This window comes from Bos indicus, chromosome 10 (assembly GCF_029378745.1).
Source record: "Bos indicus isolate NIAB-ARS_2022 breed Sahiwal x Tharparkar chromosome 10, NIAB-ARS_B.indTharparkar_mat_pri_1.0, whole genome shotgun sequence".
Lineage (NCBI taxonomy): Eukaryota > Metazoa > Chordata > Mammalia > Artiodactyla > Bovidae > Bos > Bos indicus.
Window position 1 is genome coordinate 74725075 of NC_091769.1, and position 10114 is coordinate 74735188.

Consider the following 10114-nt stretch of genomic DNA (forward strand, 5'->3'; position numbering starts at 1 on the left):
AAACAAAAAAACAGCAAAAACTGCAGGCTGCTAAAGAATCTAGTGGATAAAACAAACTAGGTGACTTTTCTACCAAATAAAGAATTTAACAAAGAAATTTTTGGATAATGGACATGTTTTAGATCTGAATTATGGTGATGATTAGACAACTATATAAATGTACTAAAAGTCATTGAATTGTACACTTATAGTAATAAGTAAATTTTGTTCTGTTTAAATTACACTTCCATGAGGGGAGAGCAAATTAGCCAAGATGGCATGTACAGGTTCTCTTGCGCCGTGCTTTGTAAATAACAATTACGTAACAGCTGAGAACATTCATAGCACTGTGCATGGGTGTAATGAGGTACTCACTTGGTCACGAGTCACTTTATGCTGTAGGGATATACGAACTCCACCTAGAAAGTGGAGGCATTTACTGCTGTGTCACAGTTGAGTCCATTGGGTCAGTAGCTAGAGGAGAGAATATAGTGTGTCTACTGCTATGGCTGCTGCTTCAGCTAAGAGGCAATACTGTTATGGCTGCTATGCCAGCCAGGAGAGAAATTGGGTGTGTTAGGTTATGCTATGGCTGCTGCGCCAGCCAGGAGAGAATAAACATGTCTGCAGTTCCTATGGATCCTTTAGTCTCCTTCCAGCCTCTTAGCTTGCACCTTGCCTATCCTGGGTTCATAGTGAGATACAGCAAGACAATTGGTGTCACAAACAGGATGAAGAGCGATACAACTTCAAAAAAGTTGTTTGTAAAGAGACAATAAAGCTTCTCCAAAGAAAGCTTCTCCAATAGATCTTCACCTGGTAATGAATCTCTAATAGAAAAAATTCACTTGTGTGATTTTGTATACTTTGGATACAAAAGGAGGCATATTTGCTAGAGACAAGAAATATTTCAAGGAACAATGATATTCAAAAAGAAATGAGAATGAGGCTATTTGCTAAGATTATGTATTGTCTCCCAAACTTCTTCCACTCACATGAATGTGGTATATGTATGTGGTATGTATATGCTCATGTAGAAGCATCACATTTACTCTGAAGTTTGTAATAACAGTAAGAGAAACATGAACTTGTGCAGGGCTCTCAATGTGTTTTCTCATTGACAGGCACAGACAAGTTCACATCTCTGCCTCTAAGCCCAGGCTTTCCTTCCAAAGATCGTTTAATGAGTCCATCAGAGCTATTACAACGTAGAAGGCAAAGAAGAAAGTGAGGAAGGGAAGAAATCCCAACAAAATTAAGGCAGGTTGCATGTCTTTAAATAGTTCATAATGAGCCCAGAAAATATATTATCATCAACATTTATTCTCCTGCAATTTAAGCTATAATGTACTGGGTACTGTTTTTTTTTTTTTTAAGGCTAATTTTTAATTTGAGAGATACTTCAAAGAATCATTTAATTGTTCAGTGAGTTCTTCTAAAAATGAAAGTTAGGAATTTAAATATTTTTCCATCCACAAATTTCAAATAAAAGAAGAATATATAAATATATGAAAAAACTTAAATATCAAATGAAAAAGATACAAATGTTCTGTAAAAGATATTTGAGCTGAAATTTACAGAATTAGACTGAGATCTGCCATTCTATCATGGGAGAATATACAATGAATTTTGCTTTGTTCAGACAGGTAGGAAGAGATTTTGGGGTATAGAGACTATATACACACTAAAACGGTTGAAAATTTTTGATGGGTTATACCATAGCCCCCAGTCTTTATTGTATTTTGGACAGTTTGGGGCTGCTTTGTGGGTCAAAGCAGTCACATTATATTATAGTTTTTTGGTTTTTTTCTTTGTAATGTGAAAATAGCAAGCAATACACCCTATGGCCATAGTCTAAATAAAAAGTTTCTCAAGGAGATCAATTATAATGTGAGTGGGTGTGTTTTTGGAGTGGGAGTGGGTCTTCCACGCATGCAACAATTCTACGACACCAGCTGGGTGCCCTATGCATTTACATGCATAGTTGCTTCAGTCGTACCCAACTCTCTGTGACCCCATGGACTACACGCTCCTCTGTTCATGAGATTCTCCAGGCAAGAATACTGGAGTTGGTTTCCATGCCCTCCTCCAGGGGATCTCCCTGACCCATGGATCAAACCCATATCTCTTATGTCTCCTGCATTGGCAGGAGTGTTCTTTACCACTAGTGCCACCTGGGAAGCCTAGGTGCCCTATGAAGTGAAGTGAAGTCATTCAGTCATGTCCAACTCTTTGTGACCCCATGGACTGTAGCCTACCAGGCTCCTCCATCCCTGGGATTCTCCAGGCAAGAGTACTGGAGTGGGTTGCCATTTCCCTATAATTCAACTCAATTTCAACACTATGCACCCAGAGACAGCATGAGATTCCGTTAGTTAAGGGCACAGTCCCTCAAGTCTGCCTCCACTTCAGCTGCCAATTGCAGGTCCAGGTTGTAACTTGTACTTCTGACTGACCAGGTATAAATAAAGCAGAAGTTACCATGACCACCTCCTTGAGTTTAATCTGTTAAGAGAGGCTCACAGAACTCAGCGAAACATTTTACTTGCTAGATTTCTGGCTAATGACAAAAAGCTATTAACTCCGGATCAGCCACATGGAAGCAGAGGGCAAGTGATGTAGAAAGAGCAGGAAGCTTCTGTACTCTTTCCAGGCATGCCACTCTCCTCAAATTTCTACAGGTACAACAAGCTGCTCTCTGAACCTAATCCTTCTGGGTTCAGGTAATGCGGGCCTCATTATCTAGGCAGAGCTGATTAAATCTTTGGCCATTTGTGACTGAATTCAATTTCCAACTCACTCCCCTCCTCAGAAGTCACTGGGGTGGGACTAAAAGATTCCAACCCTCTAATCACATCATTGGTTCCTCTGGCAAACAGAACCCATCTTAGCTGCTATCTGAAAGTCACCTCTTTAACAGAAGACTTCTCCATCCCTCTTATCACGTAGGAAATTCTGAGTTTTAGGACCTCTGTTCCAAAAACAGGGACAAGAGCCAAATATATATTTTTTTCTTATAAATTGCAGTATCACAACTCAAGCTCATAATTATGGATATATTAGGCTGGGTAAATTGTTATTATGGCAAGCTATTCAATATGATGCAGAACGCATTGCAGCCTTCTTGGTCTCTATCCAATAAACACCCATAACATGTCTGCCCCAATTAGACAAGCAAAATGTCACAGAAACTGACAAATTCCCCCTGGGTACAAAATTATCCATAACTAAAAACCAATGGTCTAAATAATCAGTCCAAATTCTTTAGTCAAAAGATTGCATATGAATTTGGAAAAAATATAATGTCTCTCGCCATCAAATTATCCAGATAAACTATAAATCTGTTGATACCTAAACTATGCAAAGTGAGTATCTTTGAAAGTTTAGACATTTGCAAGAAGGAAAGTATCATTAGTTATGTTTTATTGCATCAGAAAACGGCAGCCATCAAGAATAGTGAGTGAGGTAAATGAGTCTGTTCTAAACTTTCAAACTACATAAAGAGAGACTGATTTTTACTACATGGCTGATCCCCATTATGCTAAATAAATTGCCTTTATTATGAAATATTAGCAACGAGTCAAAAGACAAAATCCAAAATCTATACCCAATCAAATTTTATCACCACATTTGACTACAAAGCCCCACTGTATATAGAGATTGTCACTTAATTAATTAAAATGAGAGGAGACGTAATGTGCTTATTTTTGAAGAGCAGTGTTTGTTGATAGACATTAAACTTCTTTTCAGTAAACTGAATTAACACTCTGTTCTAACTGCAACCTCTTTACTGTGTTGGTTATGGAAGAATCCACCATTCCAAATGGTGCAAGATGGTTAAACACACAACACCAAACATTGGAAATGTGAAATAGCAGTTAGAGTCACATATACTCACAGTCTGGGGGAGAACGAAACTCTGTTCCATGAAGGGCTGCACTGGGGTTGCATTTGAGAGCAGAACAAGCAAGGGCTATGAAGGGAAGGCTTCGTGATAACAAGAGGGTGGGAGCGGCCCGCGGTTCCCATCTGAGGATGTGATTGGCTTGTTTGAAAAACTTGGGCTGGCAGGGAAGTGAAATCTGTTTCGTTGAGGACTGAGAGGAACACAGCTGTTCTGGCTGATAGAGAATGAGCCAGGTGGGGAGCTTTTCATGCTAAATGGGGCTGTTCATGCACCTAGGGTAAGAACGGGGAATTCATGGTTACCTCTGACAGGTGGAAGTGATGCATGATGCCTTGCTCATCCTGAATGCAAAGAGAAGACCATGTGATAGATATATTTTTCCTGTATGAGTTAGCTGTGTTAAACCTTTTCAAACTGAAGTGAGTCTAAAAATAATAGACCTGGGATATTTCCAGCATCCTTTCAAGACCTGTACTGTGCACAGGGCACACTTGAGCACTGAGGGAAGCTATAGAGGAAGAAGAAAAACACAGAGTTTTTTTTCTTTAAATAGCTTCAGGTCAACATCCTCAGATAATTTTGCATTGATCTCAGTGCTCCTGTGGGGCTTTTCCATGCAGATCACCGTGCAAAGGAGAAACTAAGGTGATGCCATGGATTGCAGTATTTCACACCTGTGCACACGCAGCCCACACGTGATGGTGAACCTTTACATTGTCTCATGCCCTACAAACAACACAAGGTCAAACCCTGAAATCTGGGCATGTGTGTGTGCTCAGTCGTGTCTTATTGGTTTGCAACCCCGTGGACTGTAGCCTGCCAGGCTCCATTGTCCATGGAATTTTCCAGGCAAGAATACTGCAGCGGGTTACCATTTCTTACTCCAGGGCTTCTTCCCAATCCAGGGATTAAACCCACGTCTTCTGTATCTCCCACATTGGCAGGCAGATTCTTTACATGGAGCCACTTGGGAAGCTTGAAATTCCGAGATCAGATGATAACTTCCTTTGAGAACCATGAAACACCAAAGAATCCCCTCAAGTAACATTAACATTTATTTTTTTCAAGTGCTTATGTAAAAACCAGGTATCTAACGCAAATCTGAGAAACACTTTGAGGCAAATATAAACTTGGTGTCAGAGCTCTGGCTTTGAAAACTTTCTCTGATACTTTCTAGCGTATGAGCTTAGAAAAGGCTCCTAGTCACCCAGAACCTGTGGTCTTGAGTCTCTAATGGGGTCACGGGGGGCATTACATATGAAAGTAATTAGGACTCTATGAAACAAATGATAGACAATTCTATTTATCTATCTATCCATCCACCCGTCTATATACAGCATACAAAATAGTAAGAATCTTGGTTTTACAAGAAAATCAATTCGAGTAAAACAGTAAAAATAGGGGCAAAAGCACAAAAGACGCAGTTCTGTATAAGCCACAGATATCCTGTCAAGGGATGGAAGGGAGGCTTATAAAAGAGGGTATAGTTGTTGGTATTGAATTTTGGTCCCTGTGTCATGTTCAGTATAAGCACTAAATTGCCATGCTCACTTGCAGGTAAAGAAGTTGAGTGAGAGTCCTAAACTAACTCAACATCTAGGGGCCTCTCTACTGCTTTACCATCAACTTTGGGAATTTATCTTATAGCTCTGAATCATAAATCAGAAAGGATGCTGAAACAGTACTTAATTTCCAGTTAGTGTAAGAGAGATTTCATAAGATGCTTTCATTGCAAGTAAAAATGTTGAATGGTACTGTTTCTTGAGAATTTCAAATTAATTAAATTAGGGCTATTATACAGCCCATAAGTTAATGGGGTTTTTAAAAAAATATATTTTATTTCCTGAAGTGGGAGGTAGGACAGGAGAGGGTGTGTGGGGTATGTGTTTGCCTTAATGGTCGATAGGGAAGTAAAAGCACTCTAGCTACTAACCATGCTTGAACAAACTTTGATCTTGTTTGATTTTCTCTAAAAAGAAGGTTAGAAAATCTGGAACATCAGTAGAAATTGGGTGTCATGTGTGTTACTGATATTTATGATTCCTCAAATAAATTCTAGAATCTACCCTTGAGTACCGGGAAAATTAATAGTAAATAGAAAGAACCTCAAGTTTTGTATCAGCTTCCCAGGTGGTACAGTGGTAAAGAATTCATCTCTCTGCAAGAGATTCAAGAGAAACGGGCTCGATCCCTGGTCGGGAAGATCCCCTGGCATAGTAACTGGCAACCCACTCCAGTATTCTTACCTGGAAAATTCCATGGACAAAAGAACCTGAGGGGTTACAGTCCACGGAGTTGCAAAGACACACACGCACAGTTTTGTATAACTCATTAACTTTTTCAAAGTACTTTCACTATTATCTTATTTGATTATGCCTACCTACTCCAGGCTGCACAAAAAATAAAGTACCCACTAGTAGAGGAGAGGACTAAGTGAGAGGCTCCTAGCAGCCCCACAGCACAGAAGTGTCTTATGAACTGCTGGTGCGCTGAAAAGCAGCTCTCCTCCTTGCATTCCATCCTGTCAGACCCTGTCATTAAGAGGGTTTAATGGTGATTGCTGGATATCTTGCTTTAGTCCTCCCTTTTTTTTTTTTTCCTGAGGCAGGCAGGGAGTCCCAAAGACATCAGCTCAAGGTCATCTGCAGTGTTTCTTCTCCTCCCCCTGCTTAGAGCCCAGTGGAAAACTACAGGGAACAGCAGCTAGTGTGCATGGGCAGCAGTGAAAGAAACAGGATTCTAAAAATCTGCTCTCTTCTCTCTTTGCCCGAATTGTTCAGAGTTAGAGGAATGGTAAAGAGGGCAGAAATTTAAAGAAGGTATGAGAAAAGAGATGAGATGGTTAGATAGCTTTACTGACTCAATGGGCATGAGTTTGAGCAAGCTCTAGGAGACAGTGAAGGACAGGAAAGCCTGGTGAGCAGCAGCCCATGGGGTCGCAAAGAGTTAGACAAGACTTAGCAGCTGAACAACAACAACATGAGAAAGCTGAAATTCTTCCTTTTCTCTAAACCCAGGAATCATTCTTGACACTCCTGCCAATCAGCAAATTAAATAGCTCAAAAGTCATTAGCATAAGCATTTCAACAGAATCTCGCTGTGGGTGTTAGAACAGAATATTCACAGCTCTGGAAGACAGCCAACCCTAAGGTCCATACCTTGGGTGTGTAGCTATATTTGATCAATATGCTCATCATATCATACACAGAAGCAATGTTTGTTGATGGGCTGAATGATTCCAGGTGACAAGATGCCAGCACTCCTCTACCAGCCACTGACCATATTGAACACTTTTATTTATAAACTGTAACATAGATATATACTTTCTCTTTCTATTGAAACAGTTCCAGTGAACTTTAAGAATCAAAGAAGATACCCTCCCTAAACACACACATATACATTCATACACACATTTAGAGACTTAAGTCTGGGTACCAGGAGAGAGTAGAATCAGGCACAATGGAAAAGTCACGTTTGATGCACCCACATGGACTGCAGGAGACAAAAGGCCCAGAAGTTCTAGCTTTTGCTCCTCACACAGTGATCTGGGTTGCTCAGCAACCAGCCAAGTTTTTGCATCTTCTTGAACTCTTTCCCAACTTACATCATTAGCCAGATACAACGAACTTGATCTATTTAGTTCTGACTCTAAAATTCATAGGAATAAAGAGAGTATTAATTATGATTGTAAGACACTAAATAATATCAGAGGGAGAGTATATTACATCTTTTGTGAGATACCACTTTAATAAAATTGAAATAAAGGACACACAGCTTTAAGTAAATAGCACAGTCAGACAATTGTTATTTCAACAACACTCAGAGATGAGACTAGCAATGTTTTTAGTAGCATTAGCTGAAATGTGTGTGTAGGAGACAGAGAGAGTGAGCGAGTGTTCATTGTGGAAAATGAACACAGCCATGTGATATAGTGGAACAGGCATTGGACCTGGAATCAAGATAGCTGAATTGCAATCCTAGCTCCTAGGTAATCACAATAACTATACATAGAACTTTGGAGAATCACTTACCCTTTCCAATTATTGGTATCTTCATTTCTTGAAGTGAGTGTGGTGCTGATTCATTTCCAACATCCATTCCAGCTGTAAAATGTCAGTTCTGGCTTGCTCACATTGGGCACATTTTTATTTAATCCAGTTAGATTATGCTTCTTTACCTAGATTAAACAAATGGATATGACTTGTTTTCAGAAATGTTATAGAAAGCAAAACCTTCCTTGCTGGTTGGGAGTAGAAGCATGCTAATATAAGATTGAGAATCTAAAGGTTCATACAAGCTTTGTTCTTCACCACACACACTCAAGAGAAAATGTCTCATGGGAGAGAAATTTATGTTTCATCCTCCTCTTAATCTTATATAAATCCATAATATGTTTTATCACATTTTAAAAATTGATGTCTTTGTCTATTACGGTATTACCACCAAACTTGCATGGAGAGACTGTAATATATTGCTGATTGTGTGTGTGTAAGGAAAGAGGGAAAAAAGGGGTAAAAAGTGGAGGAAGCGTTAATTACTGATATTTTGAGCAGAAAGTATTCAACAACTTTGATATTCATTTAGTTTTGTGTGATCATCATATCCTTGGCTTCCATATGAGAGCTGACTCCTCTAGAACCTCTGCCCTCTATAAACATACCCTAATGTATCCATACCAAAAAGAAAGTTTTTTTAGTCCTCTCTCAATCAAAATGTTACATTTCAAAGAAAAGAAATAGATATCAATAACTATTCAGCGATGTTATTAATGTCATAAGTGAACAATACAAAAAAATAAAGGAAAAGAATAGAATGGGAAAGACTAGAGATCTCTTCAAGAAAATTAAAGATATCAAGAGAATATTACACACAAGGATGGGCATGATAAAGGACAGAAATGGTAAGGAACAGAAGCAGAAGAAATTAAGAAGTGACAAGAATACACAGAAGAACTATACAAAAAAGTTCTTAATGCCCAGATAACCAGGATAGTGTGGTCACTCACCTACAGCCAGACATCCTGGAGTGTGAAATCAGGTGGGCCTTAGGAAGCATAGTGGAGGTAATGGAATTCCCACTGAGCTATTTAAAATCACAAAAGATGATGCTGTTAAAGTGATGCACTCAATATGTCAGCAAATTTGGAAAACTCAGAAGTGGTCACAGGACAAGAAAAGGTCAGTTTTCATTCCAATCTCAAAGAAGGGCAATGCCAAAGAATGTTCAAACTACCACGCAATTGCACTCATTTCACACGGTAGCAAGGTAATGCTTCAAATCTTTCAAACTAGGCTTCAGCAGTATATGAACTGAGACCTTCCAGATGCACAAGCTAGGTTCAGCAAAGGCAGAGGAACCAGAAATCAAATTGCCAACATTCATTGGATTATAGAGAAAGCAAGTGAATTCCAGAAAAACATCTATTTCTGCTTCATTGACTATGCTAAGGCCTTGGGCTGTGTGGATCATAACAGACTGTGGGAAATTCTTAAAGAGATGGAAATAACAGACGACCTTACCTGTCTCCTGAGAAACTTGTATGCAGGTCAAGAAGCAACATTTAGAACCAGATATGGAATGACTTGTTCAAAATTGGGAAAGGAGTATGTCAAGGCTGTATATTGTCACCCTGCTTATTTAACATATATGCAGATTGTTGCTGCTGTTCAGTTGCCAAGCAGTGTCGAACTCTTTGCAACCCCATGGACTGCAGCACATCAGACTTCTCTGTTTCTCGCCATCTCCTGGAGTTTGCCCAAGTTCATGTCCATTGAATTGGTGATGTGATCCAACAGTCTCATCCTCTGTCACCCTCTTATCCTTCTGCTTTCAAACTTTCCCAGCTTCAGGGTCTTTTCTAATGAGTCAGCTCTTTGCATCCAGTGGCCAAAGTACTGGAGCTTCAGATTCAGCATCCATCCTTCCAAAGAGTATTCAGGGTTGATTTACTTTAAGATTGACTGGTTTGATCTCCTTGCATTCCAAAGGACTCTCCAAGAGTCTTCTCCAGAACCACAGTTCAAAAGCACCAATTCTTTGGTGCTCTGCCTTCTTTATTGTCCAGCTCTCACCTCCGTACATGACTATCAGAAAGACCATAGCCTCAACTATAGGATTCTTTGTCTGCAAAGTGATGTCCTTGCTTTTAACACACTCTAGTTTTGTCATAGCTTTCCTGCCAAGAAGCAATTGTCTTTTAATTTCATGGCTGCAGTCACCATTCAAAGT